This window comes from Camellia sinensis, chromosome 14 (genome assembly GCF_055761805.1).
Source record: "Camellia sinensis isolate YWXY chromosome 14, ASM5576180v1, whole genome shotgun sequence".
NCBI lineage: Eukaryota > Viridiplantae > Streptophyta > Magnoliopsida > Ericales > Theaceae > Camellia > Camellia sinensis.
In genome coordinates this window covers 103,970,528-103,988,231 of record NC_138974.1, presented here as the reverse complement: position 1 = coordinate 103,988,231, position 17,704 = coordinate 103,970,528, and the positions used below count along the sequence as shown (strand labels likewise).

Genomic DNA, 17,704 nt, shown 5'->3' with positions numbered 1-17,704 from the left:
AAAAAAATGAAATTGAATGGAACAGGATAATCTGGAAATGGTTTAAAAGGGAGAAATTGTCGAAAAGGAGGCGAAGGCGATTGAATGGGCTAAAAATCGGACAGGCTGTCCGGGGAAAAAAAAAAGGGGGGGGTGGTGGAAAAAGGGACAAAAGGGGTGCAACACGAGGACTTCCCAGGGGGTCACCCATCCTAGTACTACTCTCGCCCAAGCACGCTTAACTGCGGAGTTCTGATGGGATCCGGTGCATTAGTGCTGGTATGATCGCACCCGAAGATTAACCGCGACTTTATTGTTTTAAGCAGTAGACGTGGAAAAAAATGAAATTGAATGGAACAGGATAATCTGGAAATGGTTTAAAAGGGAGAAATTGTTGAAAAGGAGGCGGAGGCGAAGGCGATTGAATGGGCTAAAAATCGGACAGGCTGTCCGGGGAAAAAAAAAAGGGGGGGGTGGTGGAAAAAGGGACAAAAGGGGTGCAACACGAGGACTTCCCAGGGGGTCACCCATCCTAGTACTACTCTCGCCCAAGCACGCTTAACTGCGGAGTTCTGATGGGATCCAGTGCATTAGTGCTGGTATGATCGCACCCGAAGATTAACCGCGACTTTATTGTTTTAAGCAGTAGACGGGGAAAAAAATGAAATTGAATGGAACAGGATAATCTGGAAATGGTTTAAAAGGGAGAAATTGTCGAAAAGGAGGCGAAGGCGATTGAATGGGCTAAAAATCGGACAGGCTGTCCGGGGAAAAAAAAAAGGGGGGGGGGTGGTGGAAAAAAGGACAAAAGGGGTGCAACACGAGGACTTCCCAGGGGGTCACCCATCCTAGTACTACTCCCGCCCAAGCACGCTTAACTGCGGAGTTCTGATGGGATCCGGTGCATTAGTGCTGGTATGATCGCACCCGAAGATTAACCGCGACTTTATTGTTTTAAGCAGTAGACGGGGAAAAAAATGAAATTAATGGAACATGATAATCTGGAAATGGTTTAAAAGGGAGAAATTGTCGAAAAGGAGGCGAAGGCGATTGAATGGGCTAAAAATCGGACAGGCTGTCCGGGGAAAAAAAAAAGGGGGGGGGGGTGGTGGAAAAAGGGACAAAAGGGGTGCAACACGAGGACTTCCCAGGGGGTCACCCATCCTAGTACTACTCTCGCCCAAGCACGCTTAACTGCGGAGTTCTGATGGGATCCGGTGCATTAGTGCTGGTATGATCGCACCCGAAGATTAACCGCGACTTTATTGTTTTAAGCAGTAGACGGGGAAAAAAATGAAATTGAATGGAACAGGATAATCTGGAAATGGTTTAAAAGGGAGAAATTGTCGAAAAGGAGGCGAAGGCGATTGAATGGGCTAAAAATCGGATAGGCTGTCCGGGGAAAAAAAAAAGGGGGGGGGGGTGGTGGAAAAAGGGACAAAAGGGGTGCAACACGAGGACTTCCCAGGGGGTCACCCATCCTAGTACTACTCTCGCCCAAGCACGCTTAACTGCGGAGTTCTGATGGGATCCGGTGCATTAGTGCTGGTATGATCGCACCCGAAGATTAACCGCGACTTTATTGTTTTAAGCAGTAGACGGGGAAAAAAATGAAATTGAATGGAACAGGATAATCTGGAAATGGTTTAAAAGGGAGAAATTGTCGAAAAGGAGGCGAAGGCGATTGAATGGGCTAAAAATCGGACAGGCTGTCCGGGGAAAAAAAAAAGGGGGGGGGGGTGGTGGTGGAAAAAGGGACAAAAGGGGTGCAACACGAGGACTTCCCAGGGGGTCACCCATCCTAGTACTACTCTCGCCCAAGCACGCTTAACTGTGGAGTTCTGATGGGATCCGGTGCATTAGTGCTGGTATGATCGCACCCGAAGATTAACCGCGACTTTATTGTTTTAAGCAGTAGACGGGGAAAAAAATGAAATTGAATGGAACAGGATAATCTGGAAATGGTTTAAAAGGGAGAAATTGTCGAAAAGGAGGCGAAGGCGATTGAATGGGCTAAAAATCGGACAGGCTGTCCGGGGAAAAAAAAAAGGGGGGGGTGGTGGAAAAAGGGACAAAAGGGGTGCAACACGAGGACTTCCCAGGGGGTCACCCATCCTAGTACTACTCTCGCCCAAGCACGCTTAACTGCGGAGTTCTGATGGGATCCGGTGCATTAGTGCTGGTATGATCGCACCCGAAGATTAACCGCGACTTTATTGTTTTAAGCAGTAGACGTGGAAAAAAATGAAATTGAATGGAACAGGATAATCTGGAAATGGTTTAAAAGGGAGAAATTGTTGAAAAGGAGGCGGAGGCGAAGGCGATTGAATGGGCTAAAAATCGGACAGGCTGTCCGGGGAAAAAAAAAAGGGGGGGGGTGGTGGAAAAAGGGACAAAAGGGGTGCAACACGAGGACTTCCCAGGGGGTCACCCATCCTAGTACTACTCTCGCCCAAGCACGCTTAACTGCGGAGTTCTGATGGGATCCGGTGCATTAGTGCTGGTATGATCGCACCCGAAGATTAACCGCGACTTTATTGTTTTAAGCAGTAGACGGGGAAAAAAATGAAATTGAATGGAACAGGATAATCTGAAAATGGTTTAAAAGGGAGAAATTGTCGAAAAGGATGCGAAGGCGATTGAATGGGCTAAAAATCGGACAGGCTGTCCGGGGAAAAAAAAAAGGGGGGGGTGGTGGAAAAAGGGACAAAAGGGGTGCAACACGAGGACTTCCCAGGGGGTCACCCATCCTAGTACTACTCTCGCCCAAGCACGCTTAACTGCGGAGTTCTGATGGGATCCGGTGCATTAGTGCTGGTATGATCGCACCCGAAGATTAACCGCGACTTTATTGTTTTAAGCAGTAGACGGGGAAAAAAATGAAATTGAATGGAACAGGATAATCTGGAAATGGTTTAAAAGGGAGAAATTGTCGAAAAGGAGGCGAAGGCGATTGAATGGGCTAAAAATCGGACAGGCTGTCCGGGGAAAAAAAAAAGGGGGGGGGTGGTGGAAAAAGGGACAAAAGGGGTGCAACACGAGGACTTCCCAGGGGGTCACCCATCCTAGTACTACTCTCGCCCAAGCACGCTTAACTGCGGAGTTCTGATGGGATCCGGTGCATTAGTGCTGGTATGATCGCACCCGAAGATTAACCGCGACATTATTGTTTTAAGCAGTAGACGGGGAAAAAAATGAAATTGAATGGAACAGGATAATCTGGAAATGGTTTAAAAGGGAGAAATTGTCGAAAAGGAGGCGAAAGCGATTGAATGGGCTAAAAATCGGACAGGCTGTCCGGGGAAAAAAAAAAGGGGGGGGGGGGTGGTGGAAAAAGGGACAAAAGGGGTGCAACACGAGGACTTCCCAGGGGGTCAACCATCCTAGTACTACTCTCGCCCAAGCACGCTTAACTGCGGAGTTCTGATGGGATCCGGTGCATTAGTGCTGGTATGATCGCACCCGAAGATTAACCGCGACTTTATTGTTTTAAGCAGTAGACGGGGAAAAAAATGAAATTGAATGGAACAGGATAATCTGGAAATGGTTTAAAAGGGAGAAATTGTCGAAAAGGAGGCGAAGGCGATTGAATGGGCTAAAAATCGGACAGGCTGTCCGGGGAAAAAAAAAGGGGGGGGGGGGTGGTGGAAAAAGGGACAAAAGGGGTGCAACACGAGGACTTCCCAGGGGGTCACCCATCCTAGTACTACTCTCGCCCAAGCACGCTTAACTGCGGAGTTCTGATGGGATCCGGTGCATTAGTGCTGGTATGATCGCACCCGAAGATTAACCGCGACTTCATTGTTTTAAGCAGTAGACGGGGAAAAAAATGAAATTGAATGGAACAGGATAATCTGGAAATGGTTTAAAAGGGAGAAATTGTCGAAAAGGAGGCGAAGGCGATTGAATGGGCTAAAAATCGGACAGGCTGTCCGGGGAAAAAAAAAAGGGGGGGGTGGTGGAAAAAGGGACAAAAGGGGTGCAACACGAGGACTTCCCAGGGGGTCACCCATCCTAGTACTACTCTCGCCCAAGCACGCTTAACTGCGGAGTTCTGATGGGATCCGGTGCATTAGTGCTGGTATGATCGCACCCGAAGATTAACCGCGACTTTATTGTTTTAAGCAGTAGACGGGGAAAAAAATGAAATTGAATGGAACAGGATAATCTGGAAATGGTTTAAAAGGGAGAAATTGTCGAAAAGGAGGCGAAGGCGATTGAATGGGCTAAAAATCGGACAGGCTGTCCGGGGAAAAAAAAAAGGGGGGGGGGTGGTGGAAAAAGGGACAAAAGGGGTGCAACACGAGGACTTCCCAGGGGGTCACCCATCCTAGTACTACTCTCGCCCAAGCACGCTTAACTGCGGAGTTCTGATGGGATCCGGTGCATTAGTGCTGGTATGATCGCACCCGAAGATTAACCGCGACTTTATTGTTTTAAGCAGTAGACGGGGAAAAAAATGAAATTGAATGGAACAGGATAATCTGGAAATGGTTTAAAAGGGAGAAATTGTCGAAAAGGAGGCGAAGGCGATTGAATGGGCTAAAAATCGGACAGGCTGTCCGGGGAAAAAAAAAAGCGGGGGGGTGGTGGAAAAAGGGACAAAACGGGTGCAACACGAGGACTTCCCAGGGGGTCACCCATCCTAGTACTACTCTCGCCCAAGCACGCTTAACTGCGGAGTTCTGATGGGATCCGGTGCATTAGTGCTGGTATGATCGCACCCGAAGATTAACCGCGACTTTATTGTTTTAAGCAGTAGACGGGGAAAAAAATGAAATTGAATGGAACAGGATAATCTGGAAATGGTTTAAAAGGGAGAAATTGTCGAAAAGGAGGCGAAGGCGATTGAATGGGCTAAAAATCGGACAGGCTGTCCGGGGAAAAAAAAAGTGGAGGGGGGGGTGGTGGAAAAAGGGACAAAAGGGGTGCAACACGAGGACTTCCCAGGGGGTCACCCATCCTAGTACTACTCTCGCCCAAGCACGCTTAACTGCGGAGTTCTGATGGGATCCGGTGCATTAGTGCTGGTATGATCGCACCCGAAGATTAACCGCGACTTTATTGTTTTAAGCAGTAGACGGGGAAAAAAATGAAATTGAATGGAACAGGATAATCTGGAAATGGTTTAAAAGGGAGAAATTGTCGAAAAGGAGGCGAAGGCGATTGAATGGGCTAAAAATCGGACAGGCTGTCCGGGGAAAAAAAAAAGGGGGGGGGGGTGGTGGAAAAAGGGACAAAAGGGGTGCAACACGAGGACTTCCCAGGGGGTCACCCATCCTAGTACTACTCTCGCCCAAGCACGCTTAACTGCGGAGTTCTGATGGGATCCGATGCATTAGTGCTGGTATGATCGCACCCGAAGATTAACCGCGACTTTATTGTTTTAAGCAGTAGACGGGGAAAAAAATGAAATTGAATGGAACAGGATAATCTGGAAATGGTTTAAAAGGGAGAAATTGTCGAAAAGGAGGCGAAGGCGATTGAATTGGCTAAAAATCGGACAGGCTGTCCGGGGAAAAAAAAAAGGGGGGGGGGGTGGTGGAAAAAGGGACAAAAGGGGTGCAACACGAGGACTTCCCAGGGGGTCACCCATCCTAGTACTACTCTCGCCCAAGCACGCTTAACTGCGGAGTTCTGATGGGATCCGGTGCATTAGTGCTGGTATGATCGCACCCGAAGATTAACCGCGACTTCATTGTTTTAAGCAGTAGACGGGGAAAAAAATGAAATTGAATGGAACAGGATAATCTGGAAATGGTTTAAAAGGGAGAAATTGTCGAAAAGGAGGCGAAGGCGATTGAATGGGCTAAAAAACGGACAGGCTGTCCGGGGAAAAAAAAAAGGGGGGGGGGTGGTGGAAAAAGGGACAAAAGGGGTGCAACACGAGGACTTCCCAGGGGGTCACCCATCCTAGTACTACTCTCGCCCAAGCACGCTTAACTGCGGAGTTCTGATGGGATCCGGTGCATTAGTGCTGGTATGATCGCACCCGAAGATTAACCGCGACTTTATTGTTTTAAGCAGTAGACGGGGAAAAAAATGAAATTGAATGGAACAGGATAATCTGGAAATGGTTTAAAAGGGAGAAATTGTCGAAAAGGAGGCGAAGGCGATTGAATGGGCTAAAAATCGGACAGGCTGTCCGGGGAAAAAAAAAAGGGGGGGGGTGGTGGAAAAAGGGACAAAAGGGGTGCAACACGAGGACTTTCCAAGGGGTCACCCATCCTAGTACTACTCTCGCCCAAGCACGCTTAACTGCGGAGTTCTGATGGGATCCGGTGCATTAGTGCTGGTATGATCGCACCCGAAGATTAACCGCGACTTTATTGTTTTAAGCAGTAGACGGGGAAAAAAATGAAATTGAATGGAACAGGATAATCTGGAAATGGTTTAAAAGGGAGAAATTGTCAAAAAGGAGGCGAAGGCGATTGAATGGGCTAAAAATCGGACAGGCTGTCCGGGGAAAAAAGAAAGGGGGGGGGTGGTGGAAAAAGGGACAAAAGGGGTGCAACACGAGGACTTCCCAGGGGGTCACCCATCCTAGTACTACTCTCGCCCAAGCACGCTTAACTGCGGAGTTCTGATGGGATCCGGTGCATTAGTGCTGGTATGATCGCACCCGAAGATTAACCGCGACTTTATTGTTTTAAGCAGTAGACGGGGAAAAAAATGAAATTGAATGGAACAGGATAATCTGGAAATGGTTTAAAATGGAGAAATTGTCGAAAAGGAGGCGAAGGCGATTGAATGGGCTAAAAATCGGACAGGCTGTCCGGGGAAAAAAAAAAGGGGGGGGGGTGGTGGAAAAAGGGACAAAAGGGGTGCAACACGAGGACTTCCCAGGGGGTCACCCATCCTAGTACTACTCTCGCCCAAGCACGCTTAACTGCGGAGTTCTGATGGGATCCGGTGCATTAGTGCTGGTATGATCGCACCCGAAGATTAACCGCGACTTTATTGTTTTAAGCAGTAGACGGGGAAAAAAATGAAATTGAATGGAACAGGATAATCTGGAAATGGTTTAAAAGGGAGAAATTGTCGAAAAGGAGGCGAAGGCGATTGAATGGGCTAAAAATCGGACAGGCTGTCCGGGGAAAAAAAAAGGGGGGGGGGGGGTGGTGGAAAAAGGGACAAAAGGGGTGCAACACGAGGACTTCCCAGGGGGTCACCCATCCTAGTACTACTCTCGCCCAAGCACGCTTAACTGCGGAGTTCTGATGGGATCCGGTGCATTAGTGCTGGTATGATCGCACCCGAAGATTAACCGCGACTTCATTGTTTTAAGCAGTAGACGGGGAAAAAAATGAAATTGAATGGAACAGGATAATCTGGAAATGGTTTAAAAGGGAGAAATTGTCGAAAAGGAGGCGAAGGCGATTGAATGGGCTAAAAATCGGACAGGCTGTCCGGGGAAAAAAAAAGGGGGGGGGGGTGGTGGAAAAAGAGACAAAAGGGGTGCAACACGAGGACTTCCCAGGGGGTCACCCATCCTAGTACTACTCTCGCCCAAGCACGCTTAACTGCGGAGTTCTGATGGGATCCGGTGCATTAGTGCTGGTATGATCGCACCCGAAGATTAACCGCGACTTTATTGTTTTAAGCAGTAGACGGGGAAAAAAATGAAATTGAATGGAACAGGATAATCTGGAAATGGTTTAAAAGGGAGAAATTGTCGAAAAGGAGGCGAAGGCGATTGAATGGGCTAAAAATCGGACAGGCTGTCCGGGGAAAAAAAAAAGGGGGGGGGGGTGGTGGAAAAAGGGACAAAAGGGGTGCAACACGAGGACTTCCCAGGGGGTCACCCATCCTAGTACTACTCTCGCCCAAGCACGCTTAACTGCGGAGTTCTGATGGGATCCGGTGAATTAGTGCTGGTATGATCGCACCCGAAGATTAACCGCGACTTTATTGTTTTAAGCAGTAGACGGGGAAAAAAATGAAATTGAATGGAACAGGATAATCTGGAAATGGTTTAAAAGGGAGAAATTGTCGAAAAGGAGGCGAAGGCGATTGAATGGGCTAAAAATCGGACAGGCTGTCCGGGGAAAAAAAAAAGGGGGGGGGGATGGTGGAAAAAGGGACAAAAGGGGTGCAACACGAGGACTTCCCAGGGGGTCACCCATCCTAGTACTACTCTCGCCCAAGCACGCTTAACTGCGGAGTTCTGATGGGATCCGGTGCATTAGTGCTGGTATGATCGCACCCGAAGATTAACCGCGACTTCATTGTTTTAAGCAGTAGACGGGGAAAAAAATGAAATTGAATGGAACAGGATAATCTGGAAATGGTTTAAAAGGGAGAAATTGTCGAAAAGGAGGCGAAGGCGATTGAATGGGCTAAAAATCGGACAGGCTGTCCGGGGAATAAAAAAAGGGGGGGGTTGGTGGAAAAAGGGACAAAAGGGGTGCAACACGAGGACTTCCCAGGGGGTCACCCATCCTAGTACTACTCTCGCCCAAGCACGCTTAACTGCGGAGTTCTGATGGGATCCGGTGCATTAGTGCTGGTATGATCGCACCCAAAGATTAACCGCGACTTTATTGTTTTAAGCAGTAGACGGGGAAAAAAATGAAATTGAATGGAACAGGATAATCTGGAAATGGTTTAAAAGGGAGAAATTGTCGAAAAGGAGGCGAAGGCGATTGAATGGGCTAAAAATCGGACAGGCTGTCCGGGGAAAAAAAAAGTGGGGGGGGTGGTGGAAAAAGGGACAAAAGGGGTGCAACACGAGGACTTCCCAGGGGGTCACCCATCCTAGTACTACTCTCGCCCAAGCACGCTTAACTGCGGAGTTCTGATGGGATCCGGTGCATTAGTGCTGGTATGATCGCACCCGAAGATTAACCGCGACTTTATTGTTTTAAGCAGTAGACGGGGAAAAAAATGAAATTGAATGGAACAGGATAATCTGGAAATGGTTTAAAAGGGAGAAATTGTCGAAAAGGAGGCGAAGGCGATTGAATGGGCTAAAAATCGGACAGGCTGTCCGGGGAAAAAAAAAAGGGGGGGGGGGTGGTGGAAAAAGGGACAAAAGGGGTGCAACACGAGGACTTCCCAGGGGGTCACCCATCCTAGTACTACTCTCGCCCAAGCACGCTTAACTGCGGAGTTCTGATGGGATCCGATGCATTAGTGCTGGTATGATCGCACCCGAAGATTAACCGCGACTTTATTGTTTTAAGCAGTAGACGAGGAAAAAAATGAAATTGAATGGAACAGGATAATCTGGAAATGGTTTAAAAGGGAGAAATTGTCGAAAAGGAGGCGAAGGCGATTGAATTGGCTAAAAATCGGACAGGCTGTCCGGGGAAAAAAAAAAGAGGGGGGGGGGGTGGTGGAAAAAGGGACAAAAGGGGTGCAACACGAGGACTTCCCAGGGGGTCACCCATCCTAGTACTACTCTCGCCCAAGCACGCTTAACTGCGGAGTTCTGATGGGATCCGGTGCATTAGTGCTGGTATGATCGCACCCGAAGATTAACCGCGACTTCATTGTTTTAAGCAGTAGACGGGGAAAAAAATGAAATTGAATGGAACAGGATAATCTGGAAATGGTTTAAAAGGGAGAAATTGTCGAAAAGGAGGCGAAGGCGATTGAATGGGCTAAAAAACGGACAGGCTGTCCGGGGAAAAAAAAAAGGGGGGGGGGGGTGGTGGAAAAAGGGACAAAAGGGGTGCAACACGAGGACTTCCCAGGGGGTCACCCATCCTAGTACTACTCTCGCCCAAGCACGCTTAACTGCGGAGTTCTGATGGGATCCGGTGCATTAGTGCTGGTATGATCGCACCCGAAGATTAACCGCGACTTTATTGTTTTAAGCAGTAGACGGGGAAAAAAATGAAATTGAATGGAACAGGATAATCTGGAAATGGTTTAAAAGGGAGAAATTGTCGAAAAGGAGGCGAAGGCGATTGAATGGGCTAAAAATCGGACAGGCTGTCCGGGGAAAAAAAAAAGGGGGGGGGGGTGGTGGAAAAAGGGACAAAAGGGGTGCAACACGAGGACTTTCCAAGGGGTCACCCATCCTAGTACTACTCTCGCCCAAGCACGCTTAACTGCGGAGTTCTGATGGGATCCGGTGCATTAGTGCTGGTATGATCGCACCCGAAGATTAACCGCGACTTTATTGTTTTAAGCAGTAGACGGGGAAAAAAATGAAATTGAATGGAACAGGATAATCTGGAAATGGTTTAAAAGGGAGAAATTGTCGAAAAGGAGGCGAAGGCGATTGAATGGCTAAAAATCGGACAGGCTGTCCGGGGAAAAAAGAAAGGGGGGGGTGGTGGAAAAAGGGACAAAAGGGGTGCAACACGAGGACTTCCCAGGGGGTCACCCATCCTAGTACTACTCTCGCCCAAGCACGCTTAACTGCGGAGTTCTGATGGGATCCGGTGCATTAGTGCTGGTATGATCGCACCCGAAGATTAACCGCGACTTCATTGTTTTAAGCAGTAGACGGGGAAAAAAATGAAATTGAATGGAACAGGATAATCTGGAAATGGTTTAAAAGGGAGAAATTGTCGAAAAGGAGGCGAAGGCGATTGAATGGGCTAAAAATCGGACAGGCTGTCCGGGGAAAAAAAAAGGGGGGGGGGTGGTGGAAAAAGAGACAAAAGGGGTGCAACACGAGGACTTCCCAGGGGGTCACCCATCCTAGTACTACTCTCGCCCAAGCACGCTTAACTGCGGAGTTCTGATGGGATCCGGTGCATTAGTGCTGGTATGATCGCACCCGAAGATTAACCGCGACTTTATTGTTTTAAGCAGTAGACGGGGAAAAAAATGAAATTGAATGGAACAGGATAATCTGGAAATGGTTTAAAAGGGAGAAATTGTCGAAAAGGAGGCGAAGGCGATTGAATGGGCTAAAAATCGGACAGGCTGTCCGGGGAAAAAAAAAAGGGGGGGGGTGGTGGAAAAAGGGACAAAAGGGGTGCAACACGAGGACTTCCCAGGGGGTCACCCATCCTAGTACTACTCTCGCCCAAGCACGCTTAACTGCGGAGTTCTGATGGGATCCGGTGAATTAGTGCTGGTATGATCGCACCCGAAGATTAACCGCGACTTTATTGTTTTAAGCAGTAGACGGGGAAAAAAATGAAATTGAATGGAACAGGATAATCTGGAAATGGTTTAAAAGGGAGAAATTGTCGAAAAGGAGGCGAAGGCGATTGAATGGGCTAAAAATCGGACAGGCTGTCCGGGGAAAAAAAAAAGGGGGGGGGGATGGTGGAAAAAGGGACAAAAGGGGTGCAACACGAGGACTTCCCAGGGGGTCACCCATCCTAGTACTACTCTCGCCCAAGCACGCTTAACTGCGGAGTTCTGATGGGATCCGGTGCATTAGTGCTGGTATGATCGCACCCGAAGATTAACCGCGACTTCATTGTTTTAAGCAGTAGACGGGGAAAAAAATGAAATTGAATGGAACAGGATAATCTGGAAATGGTTTAAAAGGGAGAAATTGTCGAAAAGGAGGCGAATGCGATTGAATGGGCTAAAAATCGGACAGGCTGTCCGGGGAATAAAAAAAGGGGGGGGTTGGTGGAAAAAGGGACAAAAGGGGTGCAACACGAGGACTTCCCAGGGGGTCACCCATCCTAGTACTACTCTCGCCCAAGCACGCTTAACTGCGGAGTTCTGATGGGATCCGGTGCATTAGTGCTGGTATGATCGCACCCAAAGATTAACCGCGACTTTATTGTTTTAAGCAGTAGACGGGGAAAAAAATGAAATTGAATGGAACAGGATAATCTGGAAATGGTTTAAAAGGGAGAAATTGTTGAAAAGGAGGCGAAGGCGATTGAATGGGCTAAAAATCGGACAGGCTGTCCGGGGAAAAAAAAAGTGGGGGGGGTGGTGGAAAAAGGGACAAAAGGGGTGCAACACGAGGACTTCCCAGGGGGTCACCCATCCTAGTACTACTCTCGCCCAAGCACGCTTAACTGCGGAGTTCTGATGGGATCCGGTGCATTAGTGCTGGTATGATCGCACCCGAAGATTAACCGCGACTTTATTGTTTTAAGCAGTAGACGGGGAAAAAAATGAAATTGAATGGAACAGGATAATCTGGAAATGGTTTAAAAGGGAGAAATTGTCGAAAAGGAGGCGAAGGCGATTGAATGGGCTAAAAATCGGACAGGCTGTCCGGGGAAAAAAAAAAGGGGGGGGGGGTGGTGGAAAAAGGGACAAAAGGGGTGCAACACGAGGACTTCCCAGGGGGTCACCCATCCTAGTACTACTCTCGCCCAAGCACGCTTAACTGCGGAGTTCTGATGGGATCCGATGCATTAGTGCTGGTATGATCGCACCCGAAGATTAACCGCGACTTTATTGTTTTAAGCAGTAGACGGGGAAAAAAATGAAATTGAATGGAACAGGATAATCTGGAAATGGTTTAAAAGGGAGAAATTGTCGAAAAGGAGGCGAAGGCGATTGAATTGGCTAAAAATCGGACAGGCTGTCCGGGGAAAAAAAAAAGAGGGGGGGGGTGGTGGAAAAAGGGACAAAAGGGGTGCAACACGAGGACTTCCCAGGGGGTCACCCATCCTAGTACTACTCTCGCCCAAGCACGCTTAACTGCGGAGTTCTGATGGGATCCGGTGCATTAGTGCTGGTATGATCGCACCCGAAGATTAACCGCGACTTCATTGTTTTAAGCAGTAGACGGGGAAAAAAATGAAATTGAATGGAACAGGATAATCTGGAAATGGTTTAAAAGGGAGAAATTGTCGAAAAGGAGGCGAAGGCGATTGAATGGGCTAAAAAACGGACAGGCTGTCCGGGGAAAAAAAAAAGGGGGGGGGGTGGTGGAAAAAGGGACAAAAGGGGTGCAACACGAGGACTTCCCAGGGGGTCACCCATCCTAGTACTACTCTCGCCCAAGCACGCTTAACTGCGGAGTTCTGATGGGATCCGGTGCATTAGTGCTGGTATGATCGCACCCGAAGATTAACCGCGACTTTATTGTTTTAAGCAGTAGACGGGGAAAAAAATGAAATTGAATGGAACAGGATAATCTGGAAATGGTTTAAAAGGGAGAAATTGTCGAAAAGGAGGCGAAGGCGATTGAATGGGCTAAAAATCGGACAGGCTGTCCGGGGAAAAAAAAAAGGGGGGGGGGGGGTGGTGGAAAAAGGGACAAAAGGGGTGCAACACGAGGACTTTCCAAGGGGTCACCCATCCTAGTACTACTCTCGCCCAAGCACGCTTAACTGCGGAGTTCTGATGGGATCCGGTGCATTAGTGCTGGTATGATCGCACCCGAAGATTAACCGCGACTTTATTGTTTTAAGCAGTAGACGGGGAAAAAAATGAAATTGAATGGAACAGGATAATCTGGAAATGGTTTAAAAGGGAGAAATTGTCGAAAAGGAGGCGAAGGCGATTGAATGGGCTAAAAATCGGACAGGCTGTCCGGGGAAAAAAGAAAGGGGGGGGTGGTGGAAAAAGGGACAAAAGGGGTGCAACACGAGGACTTCCCAGGGGGTCACCCATCCTAGTACTACTCTCGCCCAAGCACGCTTAACTGCGGAGTTCTGATGGGATCCGGTGCATTAGTGCTGGTATGATCGCACCCGAAGATTAACCGCGACTTTATTGTTTTAAGCAGTAGACGGGGAAAAAAATGAAATTGAATGGAACAGGATAATCTGGAAATGGTTTAAAATGGAGAAATTGTCGAAAAGGAGGCGAAGGCGATTGAATGGGCTAAAAATCGGACAGGCTGTCCGGGGAAAAAAAAAAGGGGGGGGGTGGTGGAAAAAGGGACAAAAGGGGTGCAACACGAGGACTTCCCAGGGGGTCACCCATCCTAGTACTACTCTCGCCCAAGCACGCTTAACTGCGGAGTTCTGATGGGATCCGGTGCATTAGTGCTGGTATGATCGCACCCGAAGATTAACCGCGACTTTATTGTTTTAAGCAGTAGACGGGGAAAAAAATGAAATTGAATGGAACAGGATAATCTGGAAATGGTTTAAAAGGGAGAAATTGTCGAAAAGGAGGCGAAGGCGATTGAATGGGCTAAAAATCGGACAGGCTGTCCGGGGAAAAAAAAAGGGGGGGGGTGGTGGAAAAAGGGACAAAAGGGGTGCAACACGAGGACTTCCCAGGGGGTCACCCATCCTAGTACTACTCTCGCCCAAGCACGCTTAACTGCGGAGTTCTGATGGGATCCGGTGCATTAGTGCTGGTATGATCGCACCCGAAGATTAACCGCGACTTTATTGTTTTAAGCAGTAGACGGGGAAAAAAATGAAATTGAATGGAACAGGATAATCTGGAAATGGTTTAAAAGGGAGAAATTGTCGAAAAGGAGGCGAAGGCGATTGAATGGGCTAAAAATCGGACAGGCTGTCCGGGGAAAAAAAAAAGGGGGGGGGGTGGTGGAAAAAGGGACAAAAGGGGTGCAACACGAGGACTTCCCAGGGGGTCACCCATCCTAGTACTACTCTCGCCCAAGCACGCTTAACTGCGGAGTTCTGATGGGATCCGGTGCATTAGTGCTGGTATGATCGCACCCGAAGATTAACCGCGACTTTATTGTTTTAAGCAGTAGACGGGGAAAAAAATGAAATTGAATGGAACAGGATAATCTGGAAATGGTTTAAAAGGGAGAAATTGTCGAAAAGGAGGCGAAGGCGATTGAATGGGCTAAAAATCGGACAGGCTGTCCGGGGAAAAAAAAAAGGGGGGGGGGGATGGTGGAAAAAGGGACAAAAGGGGTGCAACACGAGGACTTCCCAGGGGGTCACCCATCCTAGTACTACTCTCGCCCAAGCACGCTTAACTGCGGAGTTCTGATGGGATCCGGTGCATTAGTGCTGGTATGATCGCACCCGAAGATTAACCGCGACTTCATTGTTTTAAGCAGTAGACGGGGAAAAAAATGAAATTGAATGGAACAGGATAATCTGGAAATGGTTTAAAAGGGAGAAATTGTCGAAAAGGAGGCGAAGGCGATTGAATGGGCTAAAAATCGGACAGGCTGTCCGGGGAAAAAAAAAAGGGGGGGGGTTGGTGGAAAAAGGGACAAAAGGGGTGCAACACGAGGACTTCCCAGGGGGTCACCCATCCTAGTACTACTCTCGCCCAAGCACGCTTAACTGCGGAGTTCTGATGGGATCTGGTGCATTAGTGCTGGTATGATCGCACCCAAAGATTAACCGCGACTTTATTGTTTTAAGCAGTAGACGGGGAAAAAAATGAAATTGAATGGAACAGGATAATCTGGAAATGGTTTAAAAGGGAGAAATTGTCGAAAAGGAGGCGAAGGCGATTGAATGGGCTACAAATCGGACAGGCTGTCCGGGGAAAAAAAAAAGGGGGGAGGTGGTGGAAAAAGGGACAAAAGGGGTGCAACACGAGGACTTCCCAGGGGGTCACCCATCCTAGTACTACTCTCGCCCAAGCACGCTTAACTGCGGAGTTCTGATGGGATCCGGTGCATTAGTGCTGGTATGATCGCACCCGAAGATTAACCGCGACTTTATTGTTTTAAGCAGTAGACGGGGAATAAAATGAAATTGAATGGAACAGGATAATCTGGAAATTGTTTAAAAGGGAGAAATTGTCGAAAAGGAGGCGAAGGCGATTGAATGGGCTAAAAATCGGACAGGCTGTCCGGGGAAAAAAGAAAGGGGGGGGTGGTGGAAAAAGGGACAAAAGGGGTGCAACACGAGGACTTCCCAGGGGGTCACCCATCCTAGTACTACTCTCGCCCAAGCACGCTTAACTGCGGAGTTCTGATGGGATCCGGTGCATTAGTGCTGGTATGATCGCACCCGAAGATTAACCGCGACTTTATTGTTTTAAGCAGTAGACGGGGAAAAAAATGAAATTGAATGGAACAGGATAATCTGGAAATGGTTTAAAGGGGAGAAATTGTCGAAAAGGAGGCGAAGGCGATTGAATGGGCTAAAAATCGGACAAGCTGTCCGGGGATAAAAAAAAGGGGGGGGGTGGTGGAAAAAGGGACAAAGGGGTGCAACACGAGGACTTCCCAGCGGGTCACCCATCCTAGTACTACTCTCGCCCAAGCACGCTTAACTGCGGAGTTCTGATGGGATCCGGTGCATTAGTGTTGGTATGATCGCACCCGAAGATTAACCGCGACTTTATTGTTTTAAGCATTAGACGGGGAAAAAAATGAAATTGAATGGAACAGGATAATCTGGAAATGGTTTAAAAGGGAGAAATTGTCGAAAAGGAGGCGAAGGCGATTGAATGGGCTAAAAATCGGACAGGCTGTCCGGGGAAAAAAAAAAAGGGGGGGGGGTGGTGGAAAAAGGGACAAAAGGGGTGCAACACGAGGACTTCCCAGGGGGTCACCCATCCTAGTACTACTCTCGCCCAAGCACGCTTAACTGCGGAGTTCTGATGGGATCCGGTGCATTAGTGCTGGTATGATCGCACCCGAAGATTAACCGCGACTTTATTGTTTTAAGCAGTAGACGGGGAAAAAAATGAAATTGAATGGAACAGGATAATCTGGAAATGGTTTAAAAGGGAGAAATTGTCGAAAAGGAGGCGAAGGCGATTGAATGGGCTAAAAATCGGACAGGCTGTCCGGGGAAAAAAAAAGGGGGGGGGGTGGTGGAAAAAGGGACAAAAGGGGTGCAACACGAGGACTTCCCAGGGGGTCACCCATCCTAGTACTACTCTCGCCCAAGCACGCTTAACTGCGGAGTTCTGATGGGATCCGGTGCATTAGTGCTGGTATGATCGCACCCGAAGATTAACCGCGACTTTATTGTTTTAAGCAGTAGACGGGGAAAAAAATGAAATTGAATGGAACAGGATAATCTGGAAATGGTTTAAAAGGGAGAAATTATCGAAAAGGAGGCGAAGGCGATTGAATGGGCTAAAAATCGGACAGGCTGTCCGGGGAAAAAAAAAAGGGGGGGGGGTGGTGGAAAAAGGGACAAAACGGGTGCAACACGAGGACTTCCCAGGGGGTCACCCATCCTAGTACTACTCTCGCCCAAGCACGCTTAACTGCGGAGTTCTGATGGGATCCGGTGCATTAGTGCTGGTATGATCGCACCCGAAGATTAACCGCGACTTCATTGTTTTAAGCAGTAGACGGGGAAAAAAATGAAATTGAATGGAACAGGATAATCTGGAAATGGTTTAAAAGGGAGAAATTGTCGAAAAGGAGGCGAAGGCGATTGAATGGGCTAAAAATCGGACAGGCTGTCCGGGGAAAAAAAAAGGGGGGGGGGGTGGTGGAAAAAGGGACAAAAGGGGTGCAACACGAGGACTTCCCAGGGGGTCACCCATCCTAGTACTACTCTCGCCCAAGCACGCTTAACTGCGGAGTTCTGATGGGATCCGGTGCATTAGTGCTGGTATGATCGCACCCGAAGATTAACCGCGACTTTATTGTTTTAAGCAGTAGACGGGGAAAAAAATGAAATTGAATGGAACAGGATAATCTGGAAATGGTTTAAAAGGGAGAAATTGTCGAAAAGGAGGCGAAGGCGATTGAATGGGCTAAAAATCGGACAGGCTGTCCGGGGAAAAAAAAAAGGGGGGGGTGGTGGAAAAAGGGACAAAAGGGGTGCAACACGAGGACTTCCCAGGGGGTGACCCATCCTAGTACTACTCTCGCCCAAGCACGCTTAACTGCGGAGTTCTGATGGGATCCGGTGCATTAGTGCTGGTATGATCGCACCCGAAGATTAACCGCGACTTTATTGTTTTAAGCAGTAGACGGGGA

The 17,704-nt window shown here is 48.2% G+C and overlaps 56 non-coding genes across 56 annotated transcripts; all 56 read right to left on the bottom strand.

The window, feature by feature from the left end:
- Window positions 1-153: 153 nt before the first annotated feature.
- LOC145808064 (5S ribosomal RNA) lies at window positions 154-272 on the bottom strand. Its single transcript, XR_014351539.1, has one exon. It is a non-coding gene; the product is annotated as a 5S ribosomal RNA (ribosomal RNA).
- Window positions 273-473: 201 nt separating this feature from the next.
- On the bottom strand, window positions 474-592 carry LOC145809279 (5S ribosomal RNA). Its single transcript, XR_014352795.1, has one exon. It is a non-coding gene; the product is annotated as a 5S ribosomal RNA (ribosomal RNA).
- A 197-nt stretch (window positions 593-789) lies between these two features.
- On the bottom strand, window positions 790-908 carry LOC145808976 (5S ribosomal RNA). Its single transcript, XR_014352467.1, has one exon. It is a non-coding gene; the product is annotated as a 5S ribosomal RNA (ribosomal RNA).
- Window positions 909-1,105: 197 nt separating this feature from the next.
- On the bottom strand, window positions 1,106-1,224 carry LOC145808053 (5S ribosomal RNA). The gene has a single exon (XR_014351528.1). It is a non-coding gene; the product is annotated as a 5S ribosomal RNA (ribosomal RNA).
- A 198-nt stretch (window positions 1,225-1,422) lies between these two features.
- Window positions 1,423-1,541, bottom strand: LOC145808042 (5S ribosomal RNA). Its single transcript, XR_014351517.1, has one exon. It is a non-coding gene; the product is annotated as a 5S ribosomal RNA (ribosomal RNA).
- A 201-nt stretch (window positions 1,542-1,742) lies between these two features.
- LOC145809500 (5S ribosomal RNA) lies at window positions 1,743-1,861 on the bottom strand. Its single transcript, XR_014353059.1, has one exon. It is a non-coding gene; the product is annotated as a 5S ribosomal RNA (ribosomal RNA).
- A 195-nt stretch (window positions 1,862-2,056) lies between these two features.
- On the bottom strand, window positions 2,057-2,175 carry LOC145808035 (5S ribosomal RNA). The gene has a single exon (XR_014351510.1). It is a non-coding gene; the product is annotated as a 5S ribosomal RNA (ribosomal RNA).
- Window positions 2,176-2,377: 202 nt separating this feature from the next.
- On the bottom strand, window positions 2,378-2,496 carry LOC145808034 (5S ribosomal RNA). The gene has a single exon (XR_014351509.1). It is a non-coding gene; the product is annotated as a 5S ribosomal RNA (ribosomal RNA).
- Window positions 2,497-2,691: 195 nt separating this feature from the next.
- LOC145808032 (5S ribosomal RNA) lies at window positions 2,692-2,810 on the bottom strand. The gene has a single exon (XR_014351507.1). It is a non-coding gene; the product is annotated as a 5S ribosomal RNA (ribosomal RNA).
- A 196-nt stretch (window positions 2,811-3,006) lies between these two features.
- LOC145808031 (5S ribosomal RNA) lies at window positions 3,007-3,125 on the bottom strand. The gene has a single exon (XR_014351506.1). It is a non-coding gene; the product is annotated as a 5S ribosomal RNA (ribosomal RNA).
- Window positions 3,126-3,324: 199 nt separating this feature from the next.
- LOC145809478 (5S ribosomal RNA) lies at window positions 3,325-3,443 on the bottom strand. The gene has a single exon (XR_014353035.1). It is a non-coding gene; the product is annotated as a 5S ribosomal RNA (ribosomal RNA).
- Window positions 3,444-3,641: 198 nt separating this feature from the next.
- On the bottom strand, window positions 3,642-3,760 carry LOC145808030 (5S ribosomal RNA). The gene has a single exon (XR_014351505.1). It is a non-coding gene; the product is annotated as a 5S ribosomal RNA (ribosomal RNA).
- Window positions 3,761-3,955: 195 nt separating this feature from the next.
- Window positions 3,956-4,074, bottom strand: LOC145808029 (5S ribosomal RNA). The gene has a single exon (XR_014351504.1). It is a non-coding gene; the product is annotated as a 5S ribosomal RNA (ribosomal RNA).
- Window positions 4,075-4,271: 197 nt separating this feature from the next.
- Window positions 4,272-4,390, bottom strand: LOC145808028 (5S ribosomal RNA). Its single transcript, XR_014351503.1, has one exon. It is a non-coding gene; the product is annotated as a 5S ribosomal RNA (ribosomal RNA).
- A 196-nt stretch (window positions 4,391-4,586) lies between these two features.
- LOC145809249 (5S ribosomal RNA) lies at window positions 4,587-4,705 on the bottom strand. The gene has a single exon (XR_014352758.1). It is a non-coding gene; the product is annotated as a 5S ribosomal RNA (ribosomal RNA).
- Window positions 4,706-4,904: 199 nt separating this feature from the next.
- LOC145812671 (5S ribosomal RNA) lies at window positions 4,905-5,023 on the bottom strand. Its single transcript, XR_014356097.1, has one exon. It is a non-coding gene; the product is annotated as a 5S ribosomal RNA (ribosomal RNA).
- Window positions 5,024-5,221: 198 nt separating this feature from the next.
- Window positions 5,222-5,340, bottom strand: LOC145809604 (5S ribosomal RNA). The gene has a single exon (XR_014353165.1). It is a non-coding gene; the product is annotated as a 5S ribosomal RNA (ribosomal RNA).
- Window positions 5,341-5,538: 198 nt separating this feature from the next.
- Window positions 5,539-5,657, bottom strand: LOC145812670 (5S ribosomal RNA). The gene has a single exon (XR_014356096.1). It is a non-coding gene; the product is annotated as a 5S ribosomal RNA (ribosomal RNA).
- Window positions 5,658-5,854: 197 nt separating this feature from the next.
- LOC145812669 (5S ribosomal RNA) lies at window positions 5,855-5,973 on the bottom strand. Its single transcript, XR_014356095.1, has one exon. It is a non-coding gene; the product is annotated as a 5S ribosomal RNA (ribosomal RNA).
- A 196-nt stretch (window positions 5,974-6,169) lies between these two features.
- On the bottom strand, window positions 6,170-6,288 carry LOC145809957 (5S ribosomal RNA). Its single transcript, XR_014353524.1, has one exon. It is a non-coding gene; the product is annotated as a 5S ribosomal RNA (ribosomal RNA).
- A 196-nt stretch (window positions 6,289-6,484) lies between these two features.
- On the bottom strand, window positions 6,485-6,603 carry LOC145812666 (5S ribosomal RNA). Its single transcript, XR_014356094.1, has one exon. It is a non-coding gene; the product is annotated as a 5S ribosomal RNA (ribosomal RNA).
- Window positions 6,604-6,800: 197 nt separating this feature from the next.
- On the bottom strand, window positions 6,801-6,919 carry LOC145812655 (5S ribosomal RNA). The gene has a single exon (XR_014356093.1). It is a non-coding gene; the product is annotated as a 5S ribosomal RNA (ribosomal RNA).
- A 199-nt stretch (window positions 6,920-7,118) lies between these two features.
- On the bottom strand, window positions 7,119-7,237 carry LOC145812644 (5S ribosomal RNA). Its single transcript, XR_014356081.1, has one exon. It is a non-coding gene; the product is annotated as a 5S ribosomal RNA (ribosomal RNA).
- Window positions 7,238-7,434: 197 nt separating this feature from the next.
- On the bottom strand, window positions 7,435-7,553 carry LOC145812633 (5S ribosomal RNA). Its single transcript, XR_014356070.1, has one exon. It is a non-coding gene; the product is annotated as a 5S ribosomal RNA (ribosomal RNA).
- A 198-nt stretch (window positions 7,554-7,751) lies between these two features.
- Window positions 7,752-7,870, bottom strand: LOC145809329 (5S ribosomal RNA). The gene has a single exon (XR_014352855.1). It is a non-coding gene; the product is annotated as a 5S ribosomal RNA (ribosomal RNA).
- A 198-nt stretch (window positions 7,871-8,068) lies between these two features.
- On the bottom strand, window positions 8,069-8,187 carry LOC145812621 (5S ribosomal RNA). The gene has a single exon (XR_014356059.1). It is a non-coding gene; the product is annotated as a 5S ribosomal RNA (ribosomal RNA).
- A 196-nt stretch (window positions 8,188-8,383) lies between these two features.
- LOC145812610 (5S ribosomal RNA) lies at window positions 8,384-8,502 on the bottom strand. The gene has a single exon (XR_014356048.1). It is a non-coding gene; the product is annotated as a 5S ribosomal RNA (ribosomal RNA).
- Window positions 8,503-8,698: 196 nt separating this feature from the next.
- Window positions 8,699-8,817, bottom strand: LOC145812599 (5S ribosomal RNA). The gene has a single exon (XR_014356037.1). It is a non-coding gene; the product is annotated as a 5S ribosomal RNA (ribosomal RNA).
- Window positions 8,818-9,015: 198 nt separating this feature from the next.
- Window positions 9,016-9,134, bottom strand: LOC145809603 (5S ribosomal RNA). Its single transcript, XR_014353164.1, has one exon. It is a non-coding gene; the product is annotated as a 5S ribosomal RNA (ribosomal RNA).
- Window positions 9,135-9,334: 200 nt separating this feature from the next.
- LOC145812587 (5S ribosomal RNA) lies at window positions 9,335-9,453 on the bottom strand. Its single transcript, XR_014356026.1, has one exon. It is a non-coding gene; the product is annotated as a 5S ribosomal RNA (ribosomal RNA).
- A 199-nt stretch (window positions 9,454-9,652) lies between these two features.
- On the bottom strand, window positions 9,653-9,771 carry LOC145812576 (5S ribosomal RNA). The gene has a single exon (XR_014356015.1). It is a non-coding gene; the product is annotated as a 5S ribosomal RNA (ribosomal RNA).
- Window positions 9,772-9,969: 198 nt separating this feature from the next.
- On the bottom strand, window positions 9,970-10,088 carry LOC145809956 (5S ribosomal RNA). The gene has a single exon (XR_014353523.1). It is a non-coding gene; the product is annotated as a 5S ribosomal RNA (ribosomal RNA).
- Window positions 10,089-10,282: 194 nt separating this feature from the next.
- LOC145812565 (5S ribosomal RNA) lies at window positions 10,283-10,401 on the bottom strand. Its single transcript, XR_014356004.1, has one exon. It is a non-coding gene; the product is annotated as a 5S ribosomal RNA (ribosomal RNA).
- Window positions 10,402-10,597: 196 nt separating this feature from the next.
- LOC145812556 (5S ribosomal RNA) lies at window positions 10,598-10,716 on the bottom strand. Its single transcript, XR_014355996.1, has one exon. It is a non-coding gene; the product is annotated as a 5S ribosomal RNA (ribosomal RNA).
- Window positions 10,717-10,912: 196 nt separating this feature from the next.
- Window positions 10,913-11,031, bottom strand: LOC145809328 (5S ribosomal RNA). The gene has a single exon (XR_014352854.1). It is a non-coding gene; the product is annotated as a 5S ribosomal RNA (ribosomal RNA).
- A 198-nt stretch (window positions 11,032-11,229) lies between these two features.
- On the bottom strand, window positions 11,230-11,348 carry LOC145812553 (5S ribosomal RNA). Its single transcript, XR_014355994.1, has one exon. It is a non-coding gene; the product is annotated as a 5S ribosomal RNA (ribosomal RNA).
- A 196-nt stretch (window positions 11,349-11,544) lies between these two features.
- On the bottom strand, window positions 11,545-11,663 carry LOC145812544 (5S ribosomal RNA). Its single transcript, XR_014355987.1, has one exon. It is a non-coding gene; the product is annotated as a 5S ribosomal RNA (ribosomal RNA).
- Window positions 11,664-11,859: 196 nt separating this feature from the next.
- On the bottom strand, window positions 11,860-11,978 carry LOC145812533 (5S ribosomal RNA). The gene has a single exon (XR_014355976.1). It is a non-coding gene; the product is annotated as a 5S ribosomal RNA (ribosomal RNA).
- A 198-nt stretch (window positions 11,979-12,176) lies between these two features.
- On the bottom strand, window positions 12,177-12,295 carry LOC145809602 (5S ribosomal RNA). The gene has a single exon (XR_014353163.1). It is a non-coding gene; the product is annotated as a 5S ribosomal RNA (ribosomal RNA).
- A 198-nt stretch (window positions 12,296-12,493) lies between these two features.
- On the bottom strand, window positions 12,494-12,612 carry LOC145812522 (5S ribosomal RNA). Its single transcript, XR_014355965.1, has one exon. It is a non-coding gene; the product is annotated as a 5S ribosomal RNA (ribosomal RNA).
- Window positions 12,613-12,809: 197 nt separating this feature from the next.
- Window positions 12,810-12,928, bottom strand: LOC145812511 (5S ribosomal RNA). Its single transcript, XR_014355954.1, has one exon. It is a non-coding gene; the product is annotated as a 5S ribosomal RNA (ribosomal RNA).
- Window positions 12,929-13,128: 200 nt separating this feature from the next.
- On the bottom strand, window positions 13,129-13,247 carry LOC145809955 (5S ribosomal RNA). The gene has a single exon (XR_014353522.1). It is a non-coding gene; the product is annotated as a 5S ribosomal RNA (ribosomal RNA).
- Window positions 13,248-13,442: 195 nt separating this feature from the next.
- LOC145812500 (5S ribosomal RNA) lies at window positions 13,443-13,561 on the bottom strand. The gene has a single exon (XR_014355943.1). It is a non-coding gene; the product is annotated as a 5S ribosomal RNA (ribosomal RNA).
- A 196-nt stretch (window positions 13,562-13,757) lies between these two features.
- Window positions 13,758-13,876, bottom strand: LOC145812489 (5S ribosomal RNA). The gene has a single exon (XR_014355932.1). It is a non-coding gene; the product is annotated as a 5S ribosomal RNA (ribosomal RNA).
- A 195-nt stretch (window positions 13,877-14,071) lies between these two features.
- Window positions 14,072-14,190, bottom strand: LOC145812478 (5S ribosomal RNA). The gene has a single exon (XR_014355921.1). It is a non-coding gene; the product is annotated as a 5S ribosomal RNA (ribosomal RNA).
- Window positions 14,191-14,387: 197 nt separating this feature from the next.
- On the bottom strand, window positions 14,388-14,506 carry LOC145812466 (5S ribosomal RNA). Its single transcript, XR_014355910.1, has one exon. It is a non-coding gene; the product is annotated as a 5S ribosomal RNA (ribosomal RNA).
- Window positions 14,507-14,705: 199 nt separating this feature from the next.
- On the bottom strand, window positions 14,706-14,824 carry LOC145812455 (5S ribosomal RNA). The gene has a single exon (XR_014355899.1). It is a non-coding gene; the product is annotated as a 5S ribosomal RNA (ribosomal RNA).
- Window positions 14,825-15,021: 197 nt separating this feature from the next.
- Window positions 15,022-15,140, bottom strand: LOC145809510 (5S ribosomal RNA). The gene has a single exon (XR_014353069.1). It is a non-coding gene; the product is annotated as a 5S ribosomal RNA (ribosomal RNA).
- A 196-nt stretch (window positions 15,141-15,336) lies between these two features.
- LOC145812447 (5S ribosomal RNA) lies at window positions 15,337-15,455 on the bottom strand. Its single transcript, XR_014355891.1, has one exon. It is a non-coding gene; the product is annotated as a 5S ribosomal RNA (ribosomal RNA).
- A 195-nt stretch (window positions 15,456-15,650) lies between these two features.
- Window positions 15,651-15,769, bottom strand: LOC145812445 (5S ribosomal RNA). Its single transcript, XR_014355889.1, has one exon. It is a non-coding gene; the product is annotated as a 5S ribosomal RNA (ribosomal RNA).
- A 195-nt stretch (window positions 15,770-15,964) lies between these two features.
- Window positions 15,965-16,083, bottom strand: LOC145810606 (5S ribosomal RNA). Its single transcript, XR_014354167.1, has one exon. It is a non-coding gene; the product is annotated as a 5S ribosomal RNA (ribosomal RNA).
- Window positions 16,084-16,281: 198 nt separating this feature from the next.
- Window positions 16,282-16,400, bottom strand: LOC145812444 (5S ribosomal RNA). Its single transcript, XR_014355888.1, has one exon. It is a non-coding gene; the product is annotated as a 5S ribosomal RNA (ribosomal RNA).
- A 196-nt stretch (window positions 16,401-16,596) lies between these two features.
- LOC145812443 (5S ribosomal RNA) lies at window positions 16,597-16,715 on the bottom strand. Its single transcript, XR_014355887.1, has one exon. It is a non-coding gene; the product is annotated as a 5S ribosomal RNA (ribosomal RNA).
- A 197-nt stretch (window positions 16,716-16,912) lies between these two features.
- LOC145809247 (5S ribosomal RNA) lies at window positions 16,913-17,031 on the bottom strand. Its single transcript, XR_014352756.1, has one exon. It is a non-coding gene; the product is annotated as a 5S ribosomal RNA (ribosomal RNA).
- Window positions 17,032-17,228: 197 nt separating this feature from the next.
- Window positions 17,229-17,347, bottom strand: LOC145812442 (5S ribosomal RNA). The gene has a single exon (XR_014355886.1). It is a non-coding gene; the product is annotated as a 5S ribosomal RNA (ribosomal RNA).
- A 195-nt stretch (window positions 17,348-17,542) lies between these two features.
- On the bottom strand, window positions 17,543-17,661 carry LOC145809363 (5S ribosomal RNA). Its single transcript, XR_014352896.1, has one exon. It is a non-coding gene; the product is annotated as a 5S ribosomal RNA (ribosomal RNA).
- Between the last annotated feature and the right edge of the window lie 43 nt (window positions 17,662-17,704).